Below are 25,908 nucleotides of genomic sequence, written 5' to 3'. Positions count from 1 at the left end.
CTAAACATTTATTTCAGGAATTTGTGGGCTCATTGAACTTTAACAATAAATTCCTGTATTGATTAACCATGATTTGTGACGTATACATGTATGGCGCGAAAGCAAAGTAAGGGTAAGACATGGTCCTCTTCAAACCCGAGTAAGGATACAAGCAGTAAATAAATTAAGGAAATAAATATTGGAAGGGAGGGGGAGTATTGATAAACAATTAAATGCTCAGAGAGATAGAGATAAATGGTCATAATTATTATCTTAACATCAGATAATGGGTATATTTTAGCATAATTGGTAAATTGAAATATACAGAAATTTAAGTAAAATAATTATAAGTTATAGGCTATATAATTTTATAACAATTTTCTGCTTTTTAATTTATTCCAAATTTTGTGAATAAGTTATTCTAAATAGTAACCTAAAAGCTTTACCCAGGGCATTTTTCGATAACCAATGCTTAATATTTTTTTTTCTCTCTCTCTTGTTTTCTTCTCTTTTTTCCATTGAAAATGAGAATCAGGCTAAAGAATGGCTTGCCATTGCAGGTGAACAGTAAAGAAATGAATGTGCTTATATTTGATGCATTAACAAAGCAGTATGAAGTCAACATACACATAATTAGCGTAATTACCGTGGAAGCAGAGCAAAAGTGTTCATGTATGAGTAAAATTGTACAAAGGTATCAAAGGTCTACAATAGTTTTGCGCAGAACAGATGTCATTGATCTCTTATAATAATCATGCCGTAAGTTTATTATGACAGATGATTCATACATCCGTTACTGTATAAAACAAATGAAGGAATATGATTAAATATAAATACAATTGGTGGGCTTAAATATCATATAGATTCAGTTATGGCCTGTAAAGTTAAGAGATCAATGACACCATTACACAACATACATCAGGAAACTTGTTCTATGTATAGAAAATATATACAATAGTATAATAAGACTGACTACAGTGACCAAGAACATTTAAAGCAATTTGGTAAACAAATAAACGTTAAAATAAATCTAATTTTAGTAAGAATATGTCTACCAGAAAGCAAAATTTTTGCTGACTTTATCTGCAACCTTTTCCTTCAGCTTTGCTTTCTTTTTTATTCATTTTCTTCTCAATCACATTTAATTTTCGTTATGACTTCAATCCGTAAATTAATCAATATGCATATACCGCATCATGACTGATAATATGTGTGCAATAAATATATAAGTTTAACACAGGGAGACATAGAGGTTGAATTGTAAGTCATTTTGTACTGTTTAACCGTTATTAACATCAAGAGAAATTCTTGTTTTATCTAAAATTAAATTCATGACGAGATTATGAGGATTACAGACTTGCCTCTTTAGAGTCTTTTCGCTACGCAGTCCAGGTGGTCCAGGCAGTACTCGGAGATCCGTCACGACCGCGTTTCCGCGTTTGCAGGGTAATTTTGGATCCGATCAGTTTTATCCTCGTTGAAACATTTTCCTCGCGGCGAAGCTTGTATGCAATAGTAGCGAGTCGTCCCCTTTCCCGCTTAAGTTTCTGCGGTAGATCGGTACGAATAGATACGCGGGCGTACTCCGGATTCCAGGTCGCTCTGGCTGCAGGATCTGTCTGCTGCTGACGCGGCTGAAACTCATACGCACGTAGAAGGCGGTCCCGGTCCAGCATCGAAGCGAAGCGAATTATGATGGGGCAGGGATCGTTATTTCGTTGACCCTCGGGGTGTTTGTTGCGCTGAGTCGAACCAGGCAAGCGATGGGCGTTGACAATAGGGATCCTAGCGGCAGCATCGGGGGTGATTTTCAAGAAGTTAGCCAACAAGTCACGGGTGGTAGCAATAATATCCTCATTTTGTTTGTCTGGCACTCCATATACTAATAAGTTCTGCTTCCTCTGATGAATTTCCATTTGAATCAGCTTCTCCTCAATTTCGTCTTCGTGAGTTTTAATATCTTTTTTTAGTGATGGAATCTCATTCATCTCAATCGCGGCGATTCTGTTGTCTGTAAAATTAATACTCGCTTCCAAATCTGAAACGTCCTTTTTTGTCTGCGTTAAATCGGCTTTAATTCCGTTCAATTCACCGATGACAGAATCTAGTTTTCCATTGATGAGTTGCAAATTGCTGGCAAACATATCCTTTATCTCTTTCCTCAATTCAGCTATGCAGGTAAGGACTCTGTCAGAGCCCCCGTCGACTAGTATGGATTCGCTGGCGCCACTGGCGCCACTCAGGTCGATGGTAGAGGTGGAGTCATTTGCCGCGGTACGCTGTTCCGGGGCCGTATCGCTAGCGGTCGTACTCGCGTTCGGTACTTGCTCAGTACTTGGTGCGGCGGCCATGTTTTCTGGTTTATGACTCAGTTTTGATTTCTTTTTTGTGTCCAATTTCTTACTTTCCTGTATACGACGAAGATTGTACGCAGAATCCCTTGTTGACTTATTCATTGCTCATTAAGATGAAGGTTACATGAGCGTGTATGGGCGTAATTCTCACAATAGTTTGATGAAATTCGGGAGCTCGCAACAGAAACGTCCGTTCACTACGATGTCATGGCGTACGATCAAATGGGATCGTACTCAGAATATTTTCATTTTCATGTCGGGTTTCTCCCCATTCATCAAATTATAACCAAGCTTCTCATTTCTCAACTTCTGAAACATAATCACACTTCTAACAAAGATTCAAGACAAGATTTAATCACAGTAACAGTAACTAATCACTTACATTCATCACCAGTAAGTTTTACTGCAAAACACGTCGATTCACAACCGACCACATATTCGGCAGGCGCACATCATAAACCTTTCTGGCACGATACCGCCTTTTAAGTATTGTTGTTTACGTGATGATGGATATCAAAATTTATAGTGGATATGCCATTTAAACTGAAATAAAGGAAAATGTGTGTTTTGTAATTTATATATTAAATATTAATTCAATAAAAAATAATCATCTTCATTGGTAACCAAAGTTGCTGTGAGAAAAAGTAGAATTCATTTTGCATTTGATGAATAAATTACAAGAAACAACATGACACACCCGAGTAACCCGATCAACATTTATTTGACGCTTAAATGGTTTCAAATTATCTTCATTCTTCACTCGCATTGAAAGTAAAGGTAAGAAAATATACGATGAGTTATGCATTTGAAATCATCAAAACATAAGACGGGAAAGAAAAACGATCTAAAGCGACACCATAGTAAAATCGCCATCGTTGTCAGAACGGAACTTTACTCCATTCACGGATGGTCATGCTCCAAAACTGATATAAAGTCATGTTTCAAAACTGATATAAAAACGATGGTTTTCGGCGGGAATATATTACCGAAGAAGATTAATTGATATTGGTGATTATATTGGCGACTAAAACTTATAAATTTTGTTGGTGAGTCTTACTAAATTTAATGAGTTTTTGTGACAGGAAAGTGGTGAATCAGTGTCCACGGATACCCGAACCCGAAAAATGAAAACCGTTATTCCGTCCACGCGGGCGGAAACCGTTTGGATATCCGTTTGGTGGCAGCACTAATATTTACCCAGGGAAGCCACTTCAGTTCTGAAAGCTGTTCCTAGTGGGCCCTGCTATTATTATTACCCCGGCAATAGGCGATTTGTTCATATTTACATGAATTCTTGGTTTCATGGATATTTTAGATTCATGGAGATGTAATTTCCAATAACCTATTGTATTTAGTTAGTTGTAGTTGAACATTATTGTTGCTGCTTCTGTTGTGGTTGCCTCATACTTGTGTAAAAACTTGTCTGAATATATTTCACAATTTCTTTGTTTTTTTCACCCCAGGTATAGAATGTCAAGCCAACCAGGCATCAGCAACTTCAGAAGAATGTACAGTAGCATGGGGTGTGTGTAATGTAAGTAGCCACAGACAGCTCTGATCATAAGGACTGACCCATACTCGTAATCCTCATGGCTGGTGATCTGAAAATCATGTTATCTCTGCCAGCGCATATGTCGTTGGCTCACATTGCACGCTTTTGACTTGTGTGTCGGTCAGCTCATTTGTAACTAATTATGAATACTACTTTTAAATTTGTTATGGCAGAACGCGGAAAGATTACACGTAGCCGACGTAGGTAACTTGATTTTTCAGAATACCTTCCCTGAGGTTTGCTATCGGTAAAGATAAACCTAGATATGTGATCACTGGTCTCCAGAGCCCCATGTCATGAACAATCCATGAAGTTAGATCAAGTGTGCAAAGATTGTATCTGTCTAATAATGATAATGTAAAGTATTTCTAAAATGCCAAATCCACTTGGGGCCCGTGGCATAAAAGTTGACATTATGGTATCGGAAACTTTGCCATCCAATGGTAACATGCATGAAATCCTTGATTTTGATTGGCTTTAGATCAATGTTGCCATGGTAGTTACCATTGGATGGCAAAGTTACCATAATAGTAACTTTTATGCAACAGGACCCAGGACTCTGCGCTCAAGGCACTGTGGAAAGGAAAGCTTTCAGCATTCTGAGATCAGCCTCACTTCAATAAACAAAATAAAACAAAACAGAACCCCAAACCCCCAACAATGGGACAGGGATGCCACTTTTCCGTATTTATACGGAATTCCGGCTTTTTTCCTGCTGTCTGTCTTATTTCCGTATTTCCGACTTTTCCTGTTTTCTGTGTATTAAAAAAAAACGGAAAGTCCTCCTTCTTTCCCCCCTATCTCTCCCGATTGCGATGCATGTCGATCGACCGAGTGAGAGATATTTACCCGAGATATTTGCTTTTATACAGTTCATAATTTATAAACGCTTGTACTGCCTACTACGTTCATTGAGTTATGCTTTTATCAAGGCTTTCTGATTAGAATTATCGATATCCTGGCCAATCAATGCGAGCGACAAGTTCCTAACGCACGCACATAGACAAGCGCAAAGCAGCGGCACGAATCGCGGTATAATAGCGACTGGTAAATACGACTGTAAAGATGATGACGTCATCCAAGATGGCAACTTACGATGACCAACGAAGGAATCGAGGATGACTAAGTTTTGATCATCATTTGAAAGGAATTAGCGGTAACTGCGGTCTAAGGTACGATGTTTCTGAATTTTATATATTTTCTCGTAAGTTTGGATGTAATTTTTTTTTTATAATGTGACATTTTATGTACCAAAAACGATCCGAAAATCGGGTTTCCGCCGAATGTTAGATCTAACGTTACTGCTGCATGCTGATGCGGAACCCGGGAGCTCCGGCCCGGAAAGCGGGCCGGAGCTCCTTGGGTTACGTACGTATCAGCTAGCCCAGGGAGCTCCGGCCCGCTTTGCGGGCTGGAGCTCCCTGGGTTAGTTGTCTTAATGTACGGGCCAACAACTCTTCAGTCTATGTATTGGTGAGTGGAGCCAACGCGGTTCAGCTGAACAACCAAAATACAGAGACTGAAGCTTTTGGTCTAGCGTTCTATGAGAAACACACAACTAACTACCGTCAGTTTTTCAAACCTAATTGACTTCAAAGTCATCGATCACAACAAGGTAAGAAGCCACTTGGTCCTCCCCCCTCCCCTAAATTTGAGGTGGGGGCGGAATCCCCCCCCCCCTCCTAATTTTTTTTTATTTTTTTTTTATTTTGCTTGTCCAATTTTTTACCTGTGACATGTGTCCATCCCAAAATTAAAGGTGGACCCCCCCTAATTTTTTTTTTCTTGGACACTGTCCCGGCCCGCGATGAGTTTCAGTATTTTTGGAGGTCACCTAGTGGCATCCCTGGGGAAACACAGTAATTCTTATGGCTTTTGATATCTGCTATACCTTTGAAAACAGAGGAGGGCACATGAATTGATCAAAATGATGTTATCTGTTTTTAAAACAGATTTGAATGGACATACAATACATTTAGGGCCTTTTCACACAAGAATATTGAATCATTGTAATGATGATTGCATTTTGTCTTTAGAAACATTGTACCATTCACATGTTCACTCGACTTGTGATTTGAATTCAAATTCCTGAGCGAAGGCGTTATTGTGTCCTTGGTGACTTGTCAATGAAAGCACTGCCTCGCAAATACAAGCTACTAAGATTGCATGACAATTGTATTATCTACCGAAGTGCTTGAAAGGTCATGCAAGCTCTGCCCCCCAAAAGATGTTTTGGAGGTCAACCCTTTCAGACGAAAAATCTGTAGTGTAACTTGAGTGAAACTTAACTGGAATTCATCTCCAGAGTAGAATTTGAATTCGTGATTGTGATTAGCATTCGTGATTCTAGTTTGGTTTCACACGTGCTAGAAATTTATCATTAGAATTTGAATTTTCATTCAAATTACAATTTTGGTACCGTGTGAAAGGGCGGTTAGTGGTGTTGCAGGATATCCAGAGTTTATAATGATGGATCAATCACAATTTATTTTTGAAGATGGCAAGTCAAACTATTAAAATCGTGGCAAATCGAGTTGGCAAACTGTGTAGGTAGTCCAGTGCAGCGACAGATCATGCTTGTTGAAAGAATTATTAAAGGACAAGTCCAACCCTCCAAAAATTTGATTTGAATAAAAACAGGCAAGTTCAGTCAAGTTGGTCCTTAAAATTTTCAACGTTTTGCTAGATTTTTCTCTTTTTATTCAAATCAACATTTTTCTGAGGTTGAGTTGACCTTTAACAGTTGGTGTACCCTTATGGCTTTTGATCATTCCTGTCTGAACTGAGGTATTGCAAAATTTTATAATTAAGTGAGCAGCCGAATCAGTGACTTCTATTTGGAGTCCTAGTCAAAGTGACTAACTGCCTTTTCTAGATGCATGTTATTTATTCTGATTTGTTTTGTTTTCATTTCCTTTTGTCAGCATGCCTTCCATTTTCACTGCATATCGAGATGGTTGAAGACTAGGCAAGTGTGTCCTCTGGACAACAGAGAATGGGAATTTCAAAAGTAAGTTTCTGCATACATGTACAAGTACTCCCCCCCTATAGCAACAGCATGTGGTGTTGTATGGGGGATGGAGGTATCTTTGAAATTTGCAAAAATATAGCTCGTGAAATGATACATTTATATAATATTGGATGGCTCAGAATGGAATACCAGAAATATTTGCCCTAACAAGTTGATTATTTCTGCTGTTGAGTGTGATGGAATTCCTACCCAAATTCTGCTTTTCATTCTTTGAAATCCATTCAGTCAAGTTATTCAATTAAAAGTATTAAAAGAAGTGTGTATCAATAGGATAGTTTGAAAATAATGTTTAAAAAATTTAAAAAAAATGGAGGAATATCTCTCACCTAACCTTGGTATCTTATAATACTGGTATTTGTAATACACCTTTCTGTTGTAATTCCTGTGAATATTGAAGGTATGGGCCATTTTCTGTTTGTTTTCAAATACACTTGTATTTTTTTTACTCCACGCCTATAATAATGCGGAACTTATTCTAATATGTATAATTTTTTTCTTCCTTTTCATCTATTCATTACAGGTATGGACGCTGATGATGACGATATTCTGTATCACAACATGTACATCTTGGTCGCTATGTTTGAGTCACCAATCCTATTATCTCTTTCTGTACAGTTGTAAATATTGTATTGGAAGTAATATGAGTCAATATAAGGGCATGGGTGAAATTAAGCTAACCATAAAAAAGCTTTTAAAAGTTTCAACACAAATTGGTTAACAAATTATATGTGATTTACATTGTTTCTTTATATTTTCTTTTAATGCTTTTCTTTCTGATAAAGACATGGTTTCCATGGAAATATTTTTTGCCTTGATCAATTTCAAATTCACCCTAACAATGTAGATAGGACATTGTTAAAGGTCAAGTCCACCCCAGAAAAATGTTGATTTGAATAAAGAGAAAAATCAAACAATCATAACACTGAAAATTTCATCAAAATCGGATGTGAAACAAGAAAGTTATGACATTTTAAAGTTTCCCTTATTTTTCACAAAACAGTGATATGCACAACTCAGTGACACGCAAATGAGACAGTCGATGATGTCCATCACTCACTATTCTTTTGTTTTTATTGTTTGAATTATACAAATATCCCACTTTTTACAGATTTGACATTAAGGACCAACTTTACTGAACCATAAAATGTTTAAAAACGATGGAAATACCACATGTTCAGGGAAAATAAAACTTTGTTTCACAGAACAATGAGGAAAAAATAAGAATATTTCATATAATAAAATACAAAAGAAATGGTGAATGGATGACGTCATAAGTCCCCTCATTTGCATACCGATCAGAATGTACATCTAACTTTTTTTGTGTGAAATTAAGCAAAACTTTAAAATGCCATAACTTTCTTATTTTACTATTTTTCATCCGATTTTGATGAAATATTCAGTGTTATCGTTGTTGGATTTTTCTCCTTTTATTAAAATCAACTTTTATCAGGGGTGGACTTGTCCTTTTAGACTGGTTGTTATATCATGCATTTAGTTGTAATATGTGGGTCCCGTAACACAAAGGTTAGCGATTAATCGTACGCTTGATTTTCACGATTGATTGAACATTGTAGTCAATTTTACGAATTTTGTTTCAACTTATTATTTTAAAAATTAAATTATAGGATACAATTTGTAGTACTGGCATTTAAATGGGTGCTAAAACAGGAGCATCTGTGAATGAGCATTATTGCTATGTACAGGTGTTGTAAATGTAGTTAAATGTATGCACTGTACCTACATGTGTTTTGTTCAAGGTTCTACAATATTTATTACATTTAGTTGAATCAAACAAAACACAGCCGGATAGATAATTGTTTCAAGGTATTTGAATTAAGGATTTTCAGTTGTTTTTTTACATATTCAATATTAACCTAGGTCAAGAAATTACTTCAAGTATTAAGAAAGCAATGATTTCCGGGGAGCGTTTCATGGAAGGACTTGTTGGATGTTTTATCCAACAGTTCTGTAGTAACAGTGCTTCTCAGCCAATCAAAATCAAGAAAAAATGTCAGATCTGACGACTTGTCGGATGAAAATGTTGATGAAACACTCCCCTGAAAGACATTTCTTTTCAACATGCCATTAGACTTTTCTTTCTATTAAAGACATGCTTTGTTTTGTTCAATCATCAAAGTCAATCGATACTGTGAATGTGTTAGCTTGCAAATAGCTTCATTGGACACCACCCTGGTTTAATATATATATACACATGTACATAGTTCTCTCCTGTCTCGTAAATTTTATCTCATACATGCATGCACTGGACCCTTACCTTTTCCCCAACATTGTCTTCTATTGGAAATAAGCATTGGATTGTATGTTGAATAAAGAAACCTGTATTTAGTATGTATCGTTACACAAAAATCTTGTTCTTGCGTTGTATGTATAGAAGTATCAAATGCTTTTATTCCTTTGTATTTCAGTTTTCATGCACTTTAATACACACATGTAGATTAATTTGGTTGTCATTGGGTGTTGTGGATTATGTAAATTTGGTGGGTGGTTGGATGACCAATGGCCCAAACTCATAAAGAGAGGTTGTAAACCATGACATTATAAACTATGGACAATGCAAGTTTCATTTATAATTCTGCTTAGGTAATTTAGCATGATTTTGCGCATATTTAGCCCCCTTCGAAAGAAGCGTGCATTATACCCCAAATCTGCATATTCCATGGTTTGAAGTGTACCCCCTCGTTTAGGTCTCTATTTTGTTATGAATTCGGGCATTTAAGACGATTAGAAAATGAAACTGTTTATATCGATATTTCAATCTTTTTCAAATGTGATTTCAAAGAGAATTTGTCCCTTTTGATGTATAAACTCTGAAGTTTAGCAATAACAGTGGTGCTCAAAAGTTAGTGAACCCCACCAGAAAATGAATGTATTGAAAGTGTTCAAGTTCTGCCATGTTTTAGACATTTTATTGTGAAATCACTATCGGGTGATGAAATTTGATATTCAATACAGTTTGTTTCTCTGGGCTCAAGTCCGAACATTGTAGCGTTGTTGTCTACATTCAACACTCAGCATGAAGGCATGCATTTTGTGGTGGGGTTCACTAACTTTTGAGCGAATGATGAGGGATATTGCATCAAATTTACTCCATGTGTTTCCCATATCTTTGCAAGTGATATTCAATTTAATTAGCTATTTCGGCCTGTATTCTGAAGTCGGGTCTACCTTAGACCATGGTCTAACTCTGCTAAAATTATGGGAAGCCAAATATGTCAAAATAATGTTTACATCTTATGCTGCCCATATTTCCAGTGCTCTTTCCTAATTCTTTATGGTGAAGACAACCATCTTATTCATCCTTCCTAGACAATTATTTGAGACTAATATGAGCTGATACATTCAACCTCTCAGAATTATGTCACAACTGGCTTCCCATAGTTAAACCACAACTTTAAACCAGAGTTTAAATTAGACCTGTCTTCGGAATATAGGCCAATGTGATTAGCCACTGGATGATTGTTATGCGCTGGTTCCCTCGGGCTGACAAGAATCCTGGGCCATCTAAAAATGCCACAACACCAAAATCTAAACAAAAAGTATGAGATAAGAGAAAATGAGTCACCCTATCAAGATTCCATGTCACATAGGGATGGTGGATGACAGTGGTGTTGATGATGGACTTTAACTTGGTAATGAAATGGTAGCGGTTGCCGATACGCTATACAGTAGTAGGGCAGGGGACGGATCCAGGATTGATCAAAAGGGGGGGGGGGGGAGGGCACATTTTTCCGATGATTATTTGACAAGGTCATTTCGTCCACAGAAAATTTGAAAGGGGGGGGGGGGCACACATGGGTAAAAATGTTATATATTTTATACACGGGAGTAAGAAAGGAAGTGTTGTTGATGGACTATCCTACTGATGATATGGTAGAGTTGTGTAGCTGATAAACTTTGTTTATAAGTGGTAGAGGTTATAGCAGTGATGGTAGTAGTGGTGTTGGTGATGGACTATCCTACTGATGATATGGTAGAGTTGTGTAGCTGATAAACTTTGTTTATAAGTGGTAGAGGTTATAGCAGTGATGGTAGTAGTGGTGTTGATGATGGACTATCCTACTGATGATATGGTAGAGTTGTGTAGCTGATAAACTTTGTTTATAAGTGGTAAAGGTTATAGCAGTGATGGTAGTAGTGGTGTTGATGATGGACTATCCTACTGATGATATGGTAGAGTTGTGTAGCTGATAAACTTTGTTTATAAGTGGTAGAGGTTATAGCAGTGATGGTAGTAGTGGTGTTGATGATGGACTATCCTACTGATGATATGGTAGAGTTGTGTAGCTGATAAACTTTGTTTATAAGTGGTAGAGGTTATAGCAGTGATGGTAGTAGTGGTGTTGATGATGGACTATCCTACTGATGATAATGGTCGGGTAGTGTTGCTGATAAACTTTGTTTATAAGTGGTAGGGATGGTGGCTGTGAGAGTGGTAGTGGTGGTGATGAACTTTATTTGAGTGATTATAATGGTAGGGTTGTCTATAAACTTCATATTGGTAGGGATCGATGGTGACATTGATAGTGGTGGCGTCGCTGATGACATTTATCATGTTGATGATATTGGTAGCGTATTCTTACTGATGAATTTTATATTGGTAGGGGTGATGGCAGTGAGAGTGATAGTGGTGTTGATGAACTTTATTTGAGTGATTGTAATGATAGGGATGTCGATAAACTTTATAGTGGTATCAATGGTGACAGTGATAGTTGTAGTGGTGTTGATGATGACATTTCTCCTGATGATATATGATAATGGTAGAGTATATGATGGTAATGGTAGTGTTGTTATTAAATTGTATAGTGGTAGGGCCGGGTGGTGACGGTGATAATAGTATTGGGGTAGATAAACTCTATCCTGGTATTGGTAATATGGTAGAAGTATAGTGCTATGAGTGGTAGAAGTGGTGATGGTGAAAGTGGTTGTGGGGTTAATGAACTTAATTCGTAATGGTTGACTACCTGTCTGACATTAATATTATCAGGGAGACAGGGGCATCGATCCATGTTTTGGATGGGGGGGGGGGGGGGGCGGAGGGCAAAAGTGAATAAAATGCCTGAAATTTTTGTTACAACTGAATAATGATACAATTTTGAAAAATTTACAAATTTGTATGTATAGTAATTTTATGCCAAGTTTAATGACTTTATGGTGCTTTACAATTCTTTTTAAAATGTATTTTGCGTGGCATATGAATTTTTAAGTTGTCAAATTTATTTGGGGCAAATTTATATTTTACCTCCATATTTTGTTTGGTGGTTAATTGCGGGCAATTGCCCCCCCCCTCCCCTGTATAGACGCCTCCGCAGAGATATGCCTGTGTTTCACAGCCAATCAAAATGAAGGAATCTTGTCAGATGAAAAATTCCAGGGGCCGGGGAGCTGGGGGGTGGGCTTCAGCCCCCACTTTTTCAAAAAATGGGTACAAAAACGTAAAATGACCATCTGATTGTGATTTTTTTGCATAGTTAGCCCCCCCCCTCAACTTTCGGCTCAGTTCCCCACTTTCAAAACCGTTACGCGGCCCCTGGATCCTTATTAAATACTCTCCTGAATCCGCCACTATATACGGCGTTATGATGCAAGTTGAAAAACTGAATTAGCAACGTCTGGCATGGCGCCATCTACTGACAAGATCTTATAATTATTTCGTCCAATATAGAGGTGATGATGGTGGGGATGATCATGAAGATGATGATGACGAAGTTAATGATGAAGATGATGATGCATCGTTGATTGATAATGAAGAAGGAAGTTGATCATAAATGTGATGATTAATTATGGTGGTGGTGACGGTGATGATGAAAGATTTGATGATGCATGCTAATGATAATGAACGATGTTTAGGCCAATGACGATGGTGATGATGAAATTTACTGGCACTTGATGATCGTCGTTACAATTAAGCTCGAAACGACTGAGCATCGATTTACCAACACATCAGTGGGTGATTTTCTACTGCACTGGCCTACAGATGAGGGGAGGGGGGGGGGGGGGTCATGGCCCCCCCAAAAAAAATGATAATAAAAAATACTAGTTTCACTACCAAAAGGGAAAAAAGTTCGGAACAATCGAAATTAGGGGAAATAAAGGAAAAAAATTATATTATTTTCTGAATAGAATAAAGAAATCTACCGTAAAATTAATTTTTTGTATAAAATAAGTATTTTTTCTTTGCTTGTTTACAGCTTAAACTAAATTTTGCCCCCCATTTTTTTTTGGGGGGGGGGGGGATGGCATTACGCCACTGGTATTCTGTGCCTGTTTGATCAATTTGAAGAAATAAGCGACATTGAATTCTATTGAAACAAGTTGACAGGAGCCGCGGAACGTACGGTTTTGAAAGTTGGCGGAGGGGGGGGGGGGGGGGGGGGGCTGACCATGCAAAAATTCACAATCAGATGCTCATTTTTACGTTTTTTGAACACGGTTTTAGGAAAAAAAAGTGTGGGGGATCTGAAGCCGGCCCATCCCCCCCCCCCGGTTCCGGGTGGCCCCGAATAACGGAGACAATCACTACAAATCCATTGACATGGCAACGGCGAATGTCCATCCAGCATGTAGGTCCATTGTGATGCACTGGGGTGAAGAAAAAAACGACTAGCCTATACACAATGGCGGGAAAGTTTGAATAGGGGCTGGCGACAGTGAATGGGACAGAAGAGTGAATGAATGTATTTTACCAACATGAAAGCAATATGACTTTCCTCCTATGTGTTACAACGCCGGAAAGTTAATTTCTTTTCTTTATCTACCTCAGGTGACAAATACTGAAAAATAGCAACAATGACAAAAGATTGAACATGTTTGGTCAGAGCTGGGCAATGATTATTAGCTCGCTGTTTATTCAATAGACTCATATTTGTTCAGAATGATACGAACATTGCAAAGTATGCATAAGCAAAAACACAGCCAAGAAAATTAACTCGACAACAATGATAAAGGATTGGGATTTGAAGCTTAAATCCCGAGGGATTGTGATAAAAGAAGATTTGACGTTGTGTCCGATTTTATGTATGTGTCCCTGGCTTTGTCTGACTTCCAACGGCCATGTTGTGAAATCAGAAAGGGAGAAACTCGATTGTTACTAGCGGATGAAGCTCCACCCGACGGAGACTGTGCAAACCGAACTTAGAGCTAACGTCGGGAACAAAGGGCTTCAACGCCTCCAGGACAATCTCGCGAGTTCTGGTGTAACTTAGGCCGTGAGAAGTGGCGACTAGACCGCGTTTGGAACGAGCAAGCCTGCGAATCACTGGTAGGTTAGAATGAGGAGGATCGCCTAAAGCTGCGAAATATCGCTCGGCTATAATGACGGGACAGGTCGGGTTGGATGTCCTATAGCAATGGTAACATCTCTGCCTTGGCGGAATTGATCGGTTTTAGAAGAGGGTAAGTGTAGGACTAGCCTGTCATGATGAAGAGTGCAGTCCTTCCTTCTTATCCTGCTAAGGTCGTCGAAGCGTAGGAATCCAGCATAAGAAATGAAGCATATAAACAAAATGCGTAGATCAGCTAAAGATGCATTGAGCTGACCGTGTGATGCGCGAAGATGGGACAGGATTTCTGGTGTAACAGGCTCCTTACGACAAACAGGGGAAGAGTGAGTCCGGTTATACCCCTGCACTGCTGTTTTTACCATCGGGTCATCTGTGGGTGAAGGAAGGCCTGCGAGACTGTGCGCCCATTTCACTGACGCGACGAGGGAATCTGCTAGAGTCTTGGCTCCGCTAACGGAAGACAGGTGGGAAAGGTATAGACAGAGGTGGTACGCTTGGACTGGAAATGTGGGTAGAGATTTGGAGCTCGCCCACTGGACCCATTTGTCCCAACGGGATTTGTATTTTGATGTGGTAGATGAAGCTTTGGCAGACATGAGTAGGGATGGAAGAACATCAGCAGCTAGGCTGCGTAGATGCGGATCGGAGATGGAGTCTTGCTTGGCGGACCATGTTTCTGAAAGTTAGCTCATGAGAGCAAGAAAATTAGACAAAATTAATAAAAAGAAATCAGTCGAAAGACTGACATACATACTGTAACAGTAAGCAGAGTGAGAAATTTCAAGAAACAAAGTAATGAGTAGAACCAAAAGCTGCTTAATACGTACTCTGTCAAAAGTAGGTATCCAAAAGACCTAGATTTTATCAAAAGAATAACAATGCGACAGGAAACGAATAAGGATCGAGGATGCAAGACGCCCACCTGACTAGTGTACGAGACACTAGTACTCGGAGGCCACGAAAAACCCCCATATTAGTTCATGGAGGAAACGTGGTTGCGTCCCAGGGTACTGAGCGAGGGCGCACTCCCTTGCTCCTTGCTCCTGAATACTAAGTAATGCAAGTTTGACCAGGGGAGGGGGGGGGGGGGGGGGGGGGGGGTGAGGGGAAAGCCGTAAGAACAAAAAAAAAAAGGGGGGGGGTGGGAAGTCGAGCTAATAATGCTGAGCCGAGAATGGAAAAGATATGCGTGTTGGCGCAACGAGAAAACTCGAAATTCGCAGTTATGTAAGAAACACAAAAGGAACACCTTGCGTTGGATACCGAAAAGAAATTCCACATTCAACAACAGCAAAGGCTTAAATTCTGAAGGAATGATGTCCAATGACTGCAGAATTGTACAGCCGATAGGTGTTTCCAAAAAAGGATATCCTGCATATTTTCTATTCCTGATATTGCTGGATATGAGAGGAACTCTTCAGGAGATGATTTCAAACATCACTATTAGAGATAACCAGGTATAAGTGAAATACAAAACAGTGGTATAAGTTAAAGAATTAAACCTTGTATATAAAATGGCTAAACGAAATACACGTTGGCTACAAAGGCCAAGTCAAAGCATTAAAGCCTCCTGGCTAGGCATTGCATCGTTTTCAAGAGAGAATGTGAATGGGCATGCTCCCTGACTTATCTAGGGAGGGGGGGGGGGTGTAATTTAAGGGGGAGGCACGTGCACCGGGCGCCAATTTCTTCTTCTTCCAGTCTGGTACAGTCCACCATTGGCGTATTATCGTACCTTGTGCTTGCCACTTTCAGGGGGGGGGGGGGGTCAAAAAGGGAAAGGGGTGCAAATAAAGAAAAGTAAATTAAACAAAAAATGAAGACAAAATGCAAAGGGAGGCACAGAAATGAATACCACCGAAGGTGATTGATTGTACCCCGTCCTATTACTCCAGTTACCAATACACTTACCCAGGGATGAATATTCGTGCCAACTTTTGATAAGTGATATATTTTTATTCTCTTCAAGAATTCTAACAAATAGTCCTTAAAATATTCTATTTGCAAACGCAAATATCACTTAGTAACTTTCCATCTGTAGCTGCGGCTTTTAATATGCCATTCTTCTTTAATCCTTACAAATACATGTGTAGTTCTTGAATACATATTTTTCTAGTTCATTTGTCAAAGCTTTTCACCACGCACTGCATTGATAAGGGAGACACAAATCCACTTCATTAATTTCTACACCAATCATGAAAATGTCCCATTTTCAATGAAGATATAAAAAAAAAATCAGCTCGCGCTTCGCGCACGCATTACATATTATGTTCATGAATTCCTACAAATCGTCTTTTCACCTTTCAGGTAAGTATATCAAACGAATCAGCTCACCCCTCGTGCTTGCATTAATTGCTTAGTTATGTCACTCATTCAATGAACAAGGTTATGATATAACCTTGTTCTCAGTTACATCTCCATGTGTTGCAAAATAAGGGTAGCAATGTTTGGCTTTTTTTCTTTGGGACAAATGCTTGATTTTTTTACACTGTCTGTTTCCATTACAGCTATACATCATATAACTTGACTCTTAAATAAATTTGATTCTTTAGATTATTTTTTCTTAATTAAAAATAGAGATTGAAAAATGAAAATTTTCTTACCATATTACTTTTCACCAATAGAGGGCGTACACAAAAATATTCCAAAAATTTAAGTTTTTGAGCGCTCTGGTGAATACAAAAATTATTCCCTGGTTACTAATGAAAAATAAATTGCAAATGTATGGAAATTAGTAATTTTGGTCACAAAAGTGAAATTTTAATGATTTTTAAAAGTGTGTGCTGTGTACAGCATTGGCATACCATAGTCCTACCTGTAGATTCCCCACAGGCAGGATGGTTGCAGTGAACAAGTGAGTTATGTAAGGCCTTTCATTCAATTGATGACACCCCCCCCCAAAAAAAAAAGACTTCCATGGATGCACAGTATATAGTCTCCTAAAAGATATAATGTACTCTTTCCCGGACCATTTATTTCGTATTAGGTGATAGATTTATCCCTTTTTCCAATTCAAAATTTCATTGGCTGTAAAGCTTGAAAATATATATAGAACAATGTACAGACATCCATGCATAAAATGAATTCATTATTCAAATTGCACTCTAAATTTCATATAAATTGCTATTGCTTTAGATTCAAACCTTAACGATTTGATTTTATAGTTATTTTCTTCCTTTTTGAGCGGGAGCTGTAATTTCTTTACCAGGGGCGGATCTAGCTTTCGCCAGTGGGGGGGGGGGGGGGGGATATTTTCTCGACCGATAGATGTTTTTGAGGGGGGTATGTCCTTACTATAATGACTAATGGGGTTATTACCATCTTAGCTTTAAGTTAAGGAATATCTATTTCATAAGTCCAAATAAAATAATGCGAACGCGTAGCGAGATATATTTTATGTATTTAAACTCAGGCGCGATTAGAGACTAAAAGTTTTTTGGGGGCTTCTGGAGTTTTGATAAATTTTCGACGTTGCTATATTCAATACAATGAAAATAATATATTATGTATAGCCTTATATACCGACCAAGCAGCTAATCCCCCTCCCCCTCTTAAAAAATATTTCTTATATCATGCGAGCAGGTGCGGATCCAGGATTTCGTAGGGAGGGGGCCCAAATTTGACCTGATTTCACGTTTTTTGAGCAGTTTTGGGTCTGACATGTATGGCACGCTCATAGGGAATCAATTAAATATATATTTCACTTATAAAATATATGTTTCTCTTTCACTTAACCATTTCACTCAAAGAAATTTATATTTCACTTTTAAAAATATATTCCACTTTATCAAAAAAATATATTTCACTTAAAAAAAATATGTTTCACTTTAAAAAATAATATGTTTTACTTTAAAAAAATATATATATATTTCCCTTTCCCCCAAAAAATATATTTCACTTTTCAAGAAAATATATTTCACTTTTCAAAAAAAATATATTTCACTTTTAAAAAAAATATATTTCACTTTAAAAAAAATATATATTTCACTTTTCAAGAAAATACATTTTACTTTTCCACAAAATATGTTTCACTTTAAAAAAAATATATATTTCACTTTTCCAAAAAAATATACTTCACTTAAAAAAATATATTTCACTTTTCAAAAAAAATACATTTCACTTTTCAAAAAAAATATGTTTTACTTTAAAAAAAAAAAAACATTTCGCTTTTCAAATAATATATTTCACTTTTCAAAAAAAATATATTTTACTTTTCAAAAAAATATATTTCACTTTTCCAAAAAAATATGTTTCACTTTTTCAAAAAAAAATATATTTCTTTTCGACAAAGAATCATTTCACCTGTTCCATTTTAATTGTGAGAGAATACAAATCCTTTCGCATTCGTTGGATAACACATACATGGTGTGCCTTACTGCACGTGAAAATCCATTCCTCTCTCGCTCCGTATTACATTTCACTCTTGTTGCAAAATTCATTTCACTCAATTGCAAAAAATACGTTCCTCTTTTTTCTCGGCCTGTAGGCGGCGCACACCATTGTTGGTGGGACGAGGACAATGCACCACGAGGTGGGCCCATAAACACAAATCGTAAAGTTTGAATTTATCGCTGATTACGCTCAATAGCCAGTGCAAACAGCTGTTGCATTCGGCCCTATGATCAATCACTAACCTTAGCACGGTCTGGCTATACGTAAAAGGTCCATGGTTTTGTAGGCATGCATGAGACATGAATACTTTATACAATACGGAGCTGAATGGTCAAGGTATAAGTGTTGAAATTTCCCTTTTCTCCCTTCCGTCTGTTTTTTTACTTCATTAAATGACATACGATGATCGTAATGATTGATGAAATGAAGCTTACAAAAAGCTACATTTCACTGGTCAACTCGCTTGTACCTGCACTGCAAAACCAAATTCTCTCCATTTTGTATGAGACATGAATGGGGGGGTCCCCATCCTTAGAACAGACATAAAAAGTGAGTATACGGGATTGAAGTTGGGTGATGACATCGTCGCTTTCGGTGGACATTCTCGGCTAACACCTCAGAGATGTATACTAATTACGCGTTATTAGTATATATCTCTAACACCAACCTTTTCGGGTTGAGCGATGACGTCATCACCCAACTTCAGTCCCGTATACTCACGTTTTATGTCTGTTCTAAAGATGGTGACCCCCCCCCCCTTCATGTCTCGGACAAAATGGAGAGAATTTGGTTTTGCAGTGCAGGTACAAGTGAGTTGACCAGTGTAATGTAGCTTTTTGTAAGCTTCATTTCATCAATCATTACGACCATCGTATGTCAATGAAGTAAAAGACAGACAGAATGGAGAAAAGGGAAATTTCAACACTTATACCTTGACCATTCAGCTCCGTAGATAGTGTATGTATCATGCCTCATGCCTACAAAACGTTGTAGCCAGACCGGCCGTGCTAAGGTTAGCGATTGATCATAGGGCCGAATGCAACAGCTGATTGCACCGGTTATTGTGTTTGTATTCTAGTTCAGTGGGTCCACCTCGTGGTCGTGGTGCATTCTCGTGCACGTGGGAAAGTGATGTAATTGGGTTCGCTGGTATTCCCATATCCTCGTTATTTTGTGTGTTGCAACCGCATTCATGATTTCTCCCCTCAGCACAGCGAAAATTTTGCAACCATCCCTTTTCCTCGTCCCACCAACAATGGTGTGCGCCGCCTACAGGCCGAGAAAAAAGAGGAACGTATTTTTTTGCAATTGAGTGAAATGAATTTGCAACATGAGTGAAATGTTTTTCGCAGCGAGAGGAATGGATATTCACGTGAGGAACGAATTTTACGTACGGTCCAATACGGCAGCCGTATGTGTTATCCAACAAAAGTGAAAGGATTTGTTTTCTCTCAGATTTAAAATGTAACTAGTGAAACTAGATTTTAATTCGTCGTGCGGAGGAATTAGGTGGTCTGTCGTAGATACAGAGATAAACAGACATAATTATTTAAACAAATGAGTGGATATAAGTATGAAAGATAAATAGACAGACATACATACATATTTAAACATATACATATAAGAAAGATAGATAAATAGATAGATGGATGGAGAGATAAATGATAGGTGAGTAGATCAATAGAAGATATATATATATTAACAGGGGTCGCGGAAGCTGGGAGGGGGCTTGTTTTTTTATATTTTTTTGGAAAGTGAAATATATATTTTTTTTTATGAAATATATTTTTTTGAAAAGTGAAATATATATTTTTTCAAAAGTGAAACATATTTTTTTGAAAAGTGAAATATATTTTTTTGAAAAGTGAAATAAATTTTTTTTGAAAAGTGAAATATATTTTTTTTTCAAAAGTGAAACATATTTTTTTGGAAAAGTGAAATATATTTTTTTGAAAAGTGAAATATATTTTTTTGAAAAGTGAAATATATTTTTTTGAAAAGTGAAATATTTTTTTTTCAAAAGTGAAATATATTTTTATGAAAAGTGAAACATATTTTTTTTAAGTGAAATATATTTTTTGGGAAAAGTGAAATATATTTTTTTTTTAAAGTGAAATATATTTTCTTGAAAAGTGAAATATATTTTTTTGGGGAAAAGGGAAATATATATTTTTTTTTTGGAAAAATGAAACATATATTTTTTGAAAAGTGAAACATATTTTTTGATAAAGTGGAATATATTTTTAAAAGTGAAATATAAATTTCTTTGAGTGAAATGGTTAAGTGGAAGAGAAACATATATTTTATAAGTGAAATATATATTTAATTGATTCCCTATGAGCGTGCCATAGACATGCACTTACATAATGTTGCGTAATTTCGTTACCGCGTATACCCGGACAACGCAAATTTGGTCTCAAAAGTTGTGCGAGATTTGAAATTAAAAAGTAAGCGAAAGGTTCGGTTGAAAAATTTCGCGCGGCAGATTTATCGTGAAAAATGTAGGGTGGGGCGGAATCCGTCCCCCGGACCTTTAAGGGGTAAACTACAATTTCTAAAGCACTATTCGTAACCATGAAAAGAATAGGTATCTCGCTTAACAATTGATGCGGAAAATTTATGATTTTCAGACTTTTGAACTGGCATTTTTTAGCACATTTTGTAGCTATGATATTTAATACACTGACTTAAAAAGGATTATTTTAAGCTCTGATTCCATTTATATTTTTTTCTTTTTTCTCTTCTTCTTTTTTCTTCCCTTTTTTGCACCGCCATGGGGGGGGGGGGGGGGGGAGGCAACCAAATTGCCCCCTGGATCCACCTAATGATGTATATTGACCTGAAAATTAAGGACTTATGTACGTGGGATCGATGGAGAGGATACGCATCTCACTAATCATGTATTGCGAGCGCGTAGCGCGAGCTGAGTTTTATATCCAGCCCTTTTTGTTATTCTAGACAGGATACATGACTTTGCATGGCGCCCCCTTAGTTTAAGGTCAATTTGGGGCCCTCGGTTTAACATGAATTTTGCGCCCCCATGTGAAATATGACTTTGTCCCCCCCCCCCCCTCTTAAAAACATGAATTTGTCGCCTATGGTCAAAATCAAATTGGCGCTCCCATAGTTCGAACATAAATTCGGCGCCCCCCTCGATCGAACATCTATTTGGCGCCCCCTAATTCGCACATCAATTTGGCGCCCCCTAGTTCGAACATTTCCATTTCCATTTATGCTCAATATTATACTGTTTTTTGTTTTACGAAGTAAGAATGCCCGTCTGCAAAATTGTACTTGATTTGTATTACTTTATATTACTTTGTATTATGTTTTGAATGGAAATGGAATAAAGAATTGAATTGAATTGAACATTAATTCGGCGCCCCACCCCTACTTCAAACATTAATTAGGTGCCTCCTATAGTTCGAACATCCATTCGGCGCCCCCTAATTCGAACATCAATTTGGCGCCCCTAGTTCAAACATCAATTTGGCGCCACCCTATAGTTCGAACATTTCGGCGCCCTCTATAGGTGAAACATCAATTTTGCGCCCCCTAGTTCGAACATCATTTCGGCTCCCTAGTTCAACATCACTTTGACGCCCCCTAGTTTGTACATCAATTCGGCGCCCCCCCAGTTCGAACATCAATTCGGCACCCCCCAGTTCGAACATCTATATGGCGGCCCCCCCAGTTCGAACATCAATTCGGCACTCCTCCCTAGTTCAAATATCAAATTGGCGCTCCTAGTTTGAACATCAATTTGGCGCCCCCAGTTCGACCATCAATTGCCCCCCCCCAGTTTGAACATCAATTCGGCACCTCCCTAGTTCAAACATTAATTGAAATTGGCGCCCCTAGTTTGAACATCAATTTGGCGTCCCCCAGTTCGAACATCAATTGCCCCCCCCCAGTTTGAACATCAGTTCGGCACCTCCCTAGTTCAAACATCAATTTGGCGCCCCTAGTTTGAACATCATTTTGGCGCTCCTAGTTTGAACATCAATTTGACGCCCCTAGTTTGAACATCAATTTGGCGCCCCTAGTTTGAACATCAATTCGGCGCCCCCATAGTTCCCTCTAATTCGCTCATCAATTCGGTGCCCCGTAGTTCGAACATCAGTTTGGCGCCCCCTAGTTCGAACAGCAGATCGGCGCCCCGATCAACATCAAAATGTGCGCTTCCGCCCATTTATTAGTTATTTCTTCCTCTTTCTCTTTTCCTTCTCCTTTTTTCTCTTTCCGCTTTCCCCTTCTTATTTCCCTTCCTTTCTCCCCTTCGCTCCTTTTTCCTTCTCTCTTTCTTCCCCCTCTCTATTTTCTTTTCTTTCTTTTCCCTCTTTCTCTCTCTCTCCTTTGTTTCTTCTCTTCCTTTCCCCCTCGTCCTCTCTATTTTTTCTTCTTTTCATTCCCCTCTTTTCCTCTTTTTTTCTTTTCCTTTCCCCCTCTTGCTCTCTCTTTTTTCTTTTCTTTCTCCCCTCTCTTCCCCTCTTTTTTCTTCTCTTTCCCCTTTTCCTCTCTCTTTTTTTTCCCTTTTCTTTCATTCCCCTCTTTTCCTCTTTTTTTTCTTTTCCTTTCCCCCTCTTGCTCTCTTTTTTTTTCTTTCTCCCCTCTCTTCCCCTCTCTTTTTTCTTATCTTTCCCCTTTTTTTCCCTTCTCTTTCTTTCCCCCTCTTCCTCTCTTTTTTTATTATCTTCCTTTCCCCCTCTTCTTCTCTCGTTTTTCTCTCTTCCTTTCCCCCTCTTCCTATCTCTTTTTTTTTCTCTTCCTCCCCCACTCTTTTTTGAGGGGGGGGGGGCAATGCCCCATCGCCCCCCATTGATCCGCGCCTGCATGCGAGGGAGCGTCTAGTCTCCATGTTCTACACCAGTGGTGAGATTCGTATCCACTTCCCAACTTTCAAACAGTGCTCAAAGGTTTCCCTTTGTGTATCAAAATTTCAACTCGCGCTTTGGTTCCATGACATTTGCTCCGGCAATCAATTGCTCCGTTGGAAAATCTGCACATTAAGCCATGCACAAACATAAAACCTAATCCTAATCCTTATATTTATATTATTCTGAATAAAAAACTCTATTGCAATCCTATATATTTCAACTATTAAATAATGCGAGCGCGAAGCGCGAGCTGAAATTTTTTTGACATTCCGACCTAAAAAGTTGACATTCTAAGCACTATTTGTAATCATTAACGGTATAGGTATAAATTAAACCAAACAATTAATGCGAGCCCGAAGCGCGAGTGGAAAAATTGAGATTTCAGACCTAATAATGGGACACTCTATTCATGTTTTGTAAATCATGAAAAAAGATGGGAAATTTGGTCTTTTCCTACATAAATAATGCGAGTGCAAAGCGCGAGCAGAAATTTTTTTGATATTCTGATCTGAAACTGGATAATTTTAGCACGTTTTGAATAAAGATCAAGCTGCGTATCTTAATAAAAATGTGTGCGCGTGTTTAGAGTTAGGCAGAATCTGGGCATTCTGAATACATTTCATTTTTTATCATGAAAATCAATAATGCAAGCGGAAGCGCGAGCGGAAAATACTTGATATTTTGGTATGAAAGGGTGAATTTAAGCACTATCTAAAGCACTGTGTAGGGAAATTATGAAGTGGATACGGATAGCACGTAATCAATGATGCGAGTGAGAAGCGCGAGCTGATATTTTTATTACTATTTTGACCTGAGACTTGGACATTCTTGGCCTGAGGACATTTTGTCATCATATGAAAATGATGACTATCCTCCTATTCCTATTCTGAAAAAGCGACAATTTTGTTATGAGGAATTCATGAAAATTTAATCTATCGTATTCATTAATGTTATAAGCTTAATGAGTGAGTGAAATTTGTTGACATTGAGGCCTGAAAACTGGATATTTTAAGCACTTTTTTAATTATGAATAGAATTTATGAGTTGATATATTTTCAACAATAATGCCAGCGCAATCGCGGACGAAATTTTTGATAAACTGTCATAAAAGGGGTATTTCAAGTAATTTGTTATAGAATTAATACCGGTATATAAAGAATCTGATGGACTAAACAGAGACAATATGTAGGCCTACTTGGCAAATCAAATAAAGCGAGCGCACAGCGCAAAAAGCTGCAAATGATATTCACACAATAAAACGGACATTTTACAGAGCAATTTGTAAATCAAACAAAATAATAAAAGCTCGATGTTCGAGCTGAAATATATGCATTGTATATTTCAAAACTTGATATTTTAAGCTACATATCAGCCTATTAAACACGATATGTATTCGGTCGAATAGGCTATGCGAGCGCGAAGCGCGAGCAAAAATTTAATATAGTGACATGAAATATATTTTCAAATCATTTTCAAAGTCTTCCCTTCACCTTATTTTATTCACTCGTCTCCCTCCTCTTATTTTTCCTTTTCATTTTTCCTCCTTTCCCCCCTTCTTTTTTCTTTCTTTCCCCCTTTGTTTCAATTTTTTCTCCTCCAAAATACATGTATTATTTCGATTTTATTGATGTATTTCTTTCCATCATAAAAGACCAAACATAGTAGGGGGGACAATTGATATTGTGTCCCCCTACTATTTTGGGTAGGGGGGACGCGACCCCCCTGTCCCCCCTGGGATTTCCGCCTATGCTGTAGATCATGAAATTTATTTGTGTTTGCTTCTAAAACAGCGATTGGTCTATAATTATAGTTCACTTCAATTGCACATTCTCTCAATTTATGCAGCATGAATGATAGGGGCGGGGCAAGATTAATTAAAAGTGACGTAACATTTTCTCAATTGAATTACAGGGGAATATTATAGGCCAACTGCCCATCTCTCTCTTCACTTTTTATTCCCTTTTCTTCCTCTTTTCCTGTTTGTTTCTTATCTTTTTCCTTTTAAAACACTTTATATAGGGACGGTCGCCTCTTGGCGAAGAGAAAATGAGTTGTTGGAACTCGACAGGTCGACTTGGTTTAGTGAGTCATAAAACAAGATGAAATTGTTAAAACTCTGCAGGTATTGGCTCGTTTTTTAAAGCCAATATTGCACTCATCTACGATTCGTGCGATATTAGCCCTAAATCGTGGACTATATCTCTGGTATCTCCCATTCTGAGCCATCCAATATGATGATTCCGTATGTATAGTGCACTGAGGGGTGCTGTGTCGGATTTATCGTACACTGTTAGAAAAAACAGAAGGTTTTACAGAAGTAAAATAAAAAAAACCCCATATTTTACAGAAAGAAATAACCAAATCATTCTGTAAATTGTTATAAAAGGAACTATTTTTTAAACAATTTTTCTACAATTTTACA

This window comes from Lytechinus pictus, chromosome 5, assembly GCF_037042905.1.
Source record: "Lytechinus pictus isolate F3 Inbred chromosome 5, Lp3.0, whole genome shotgun sequence".
NCBI lineage: Eukaryota > Metazoa > Echinodermata > Echinoidea > Temnopleuroida > Toxopneustidae > Lytechinus > Lytechinus pictus.
The sequence above is the reverse complement of the archived record's forward strand: the minus strand, read 5'-3'. Positions refer to the sequence as shown.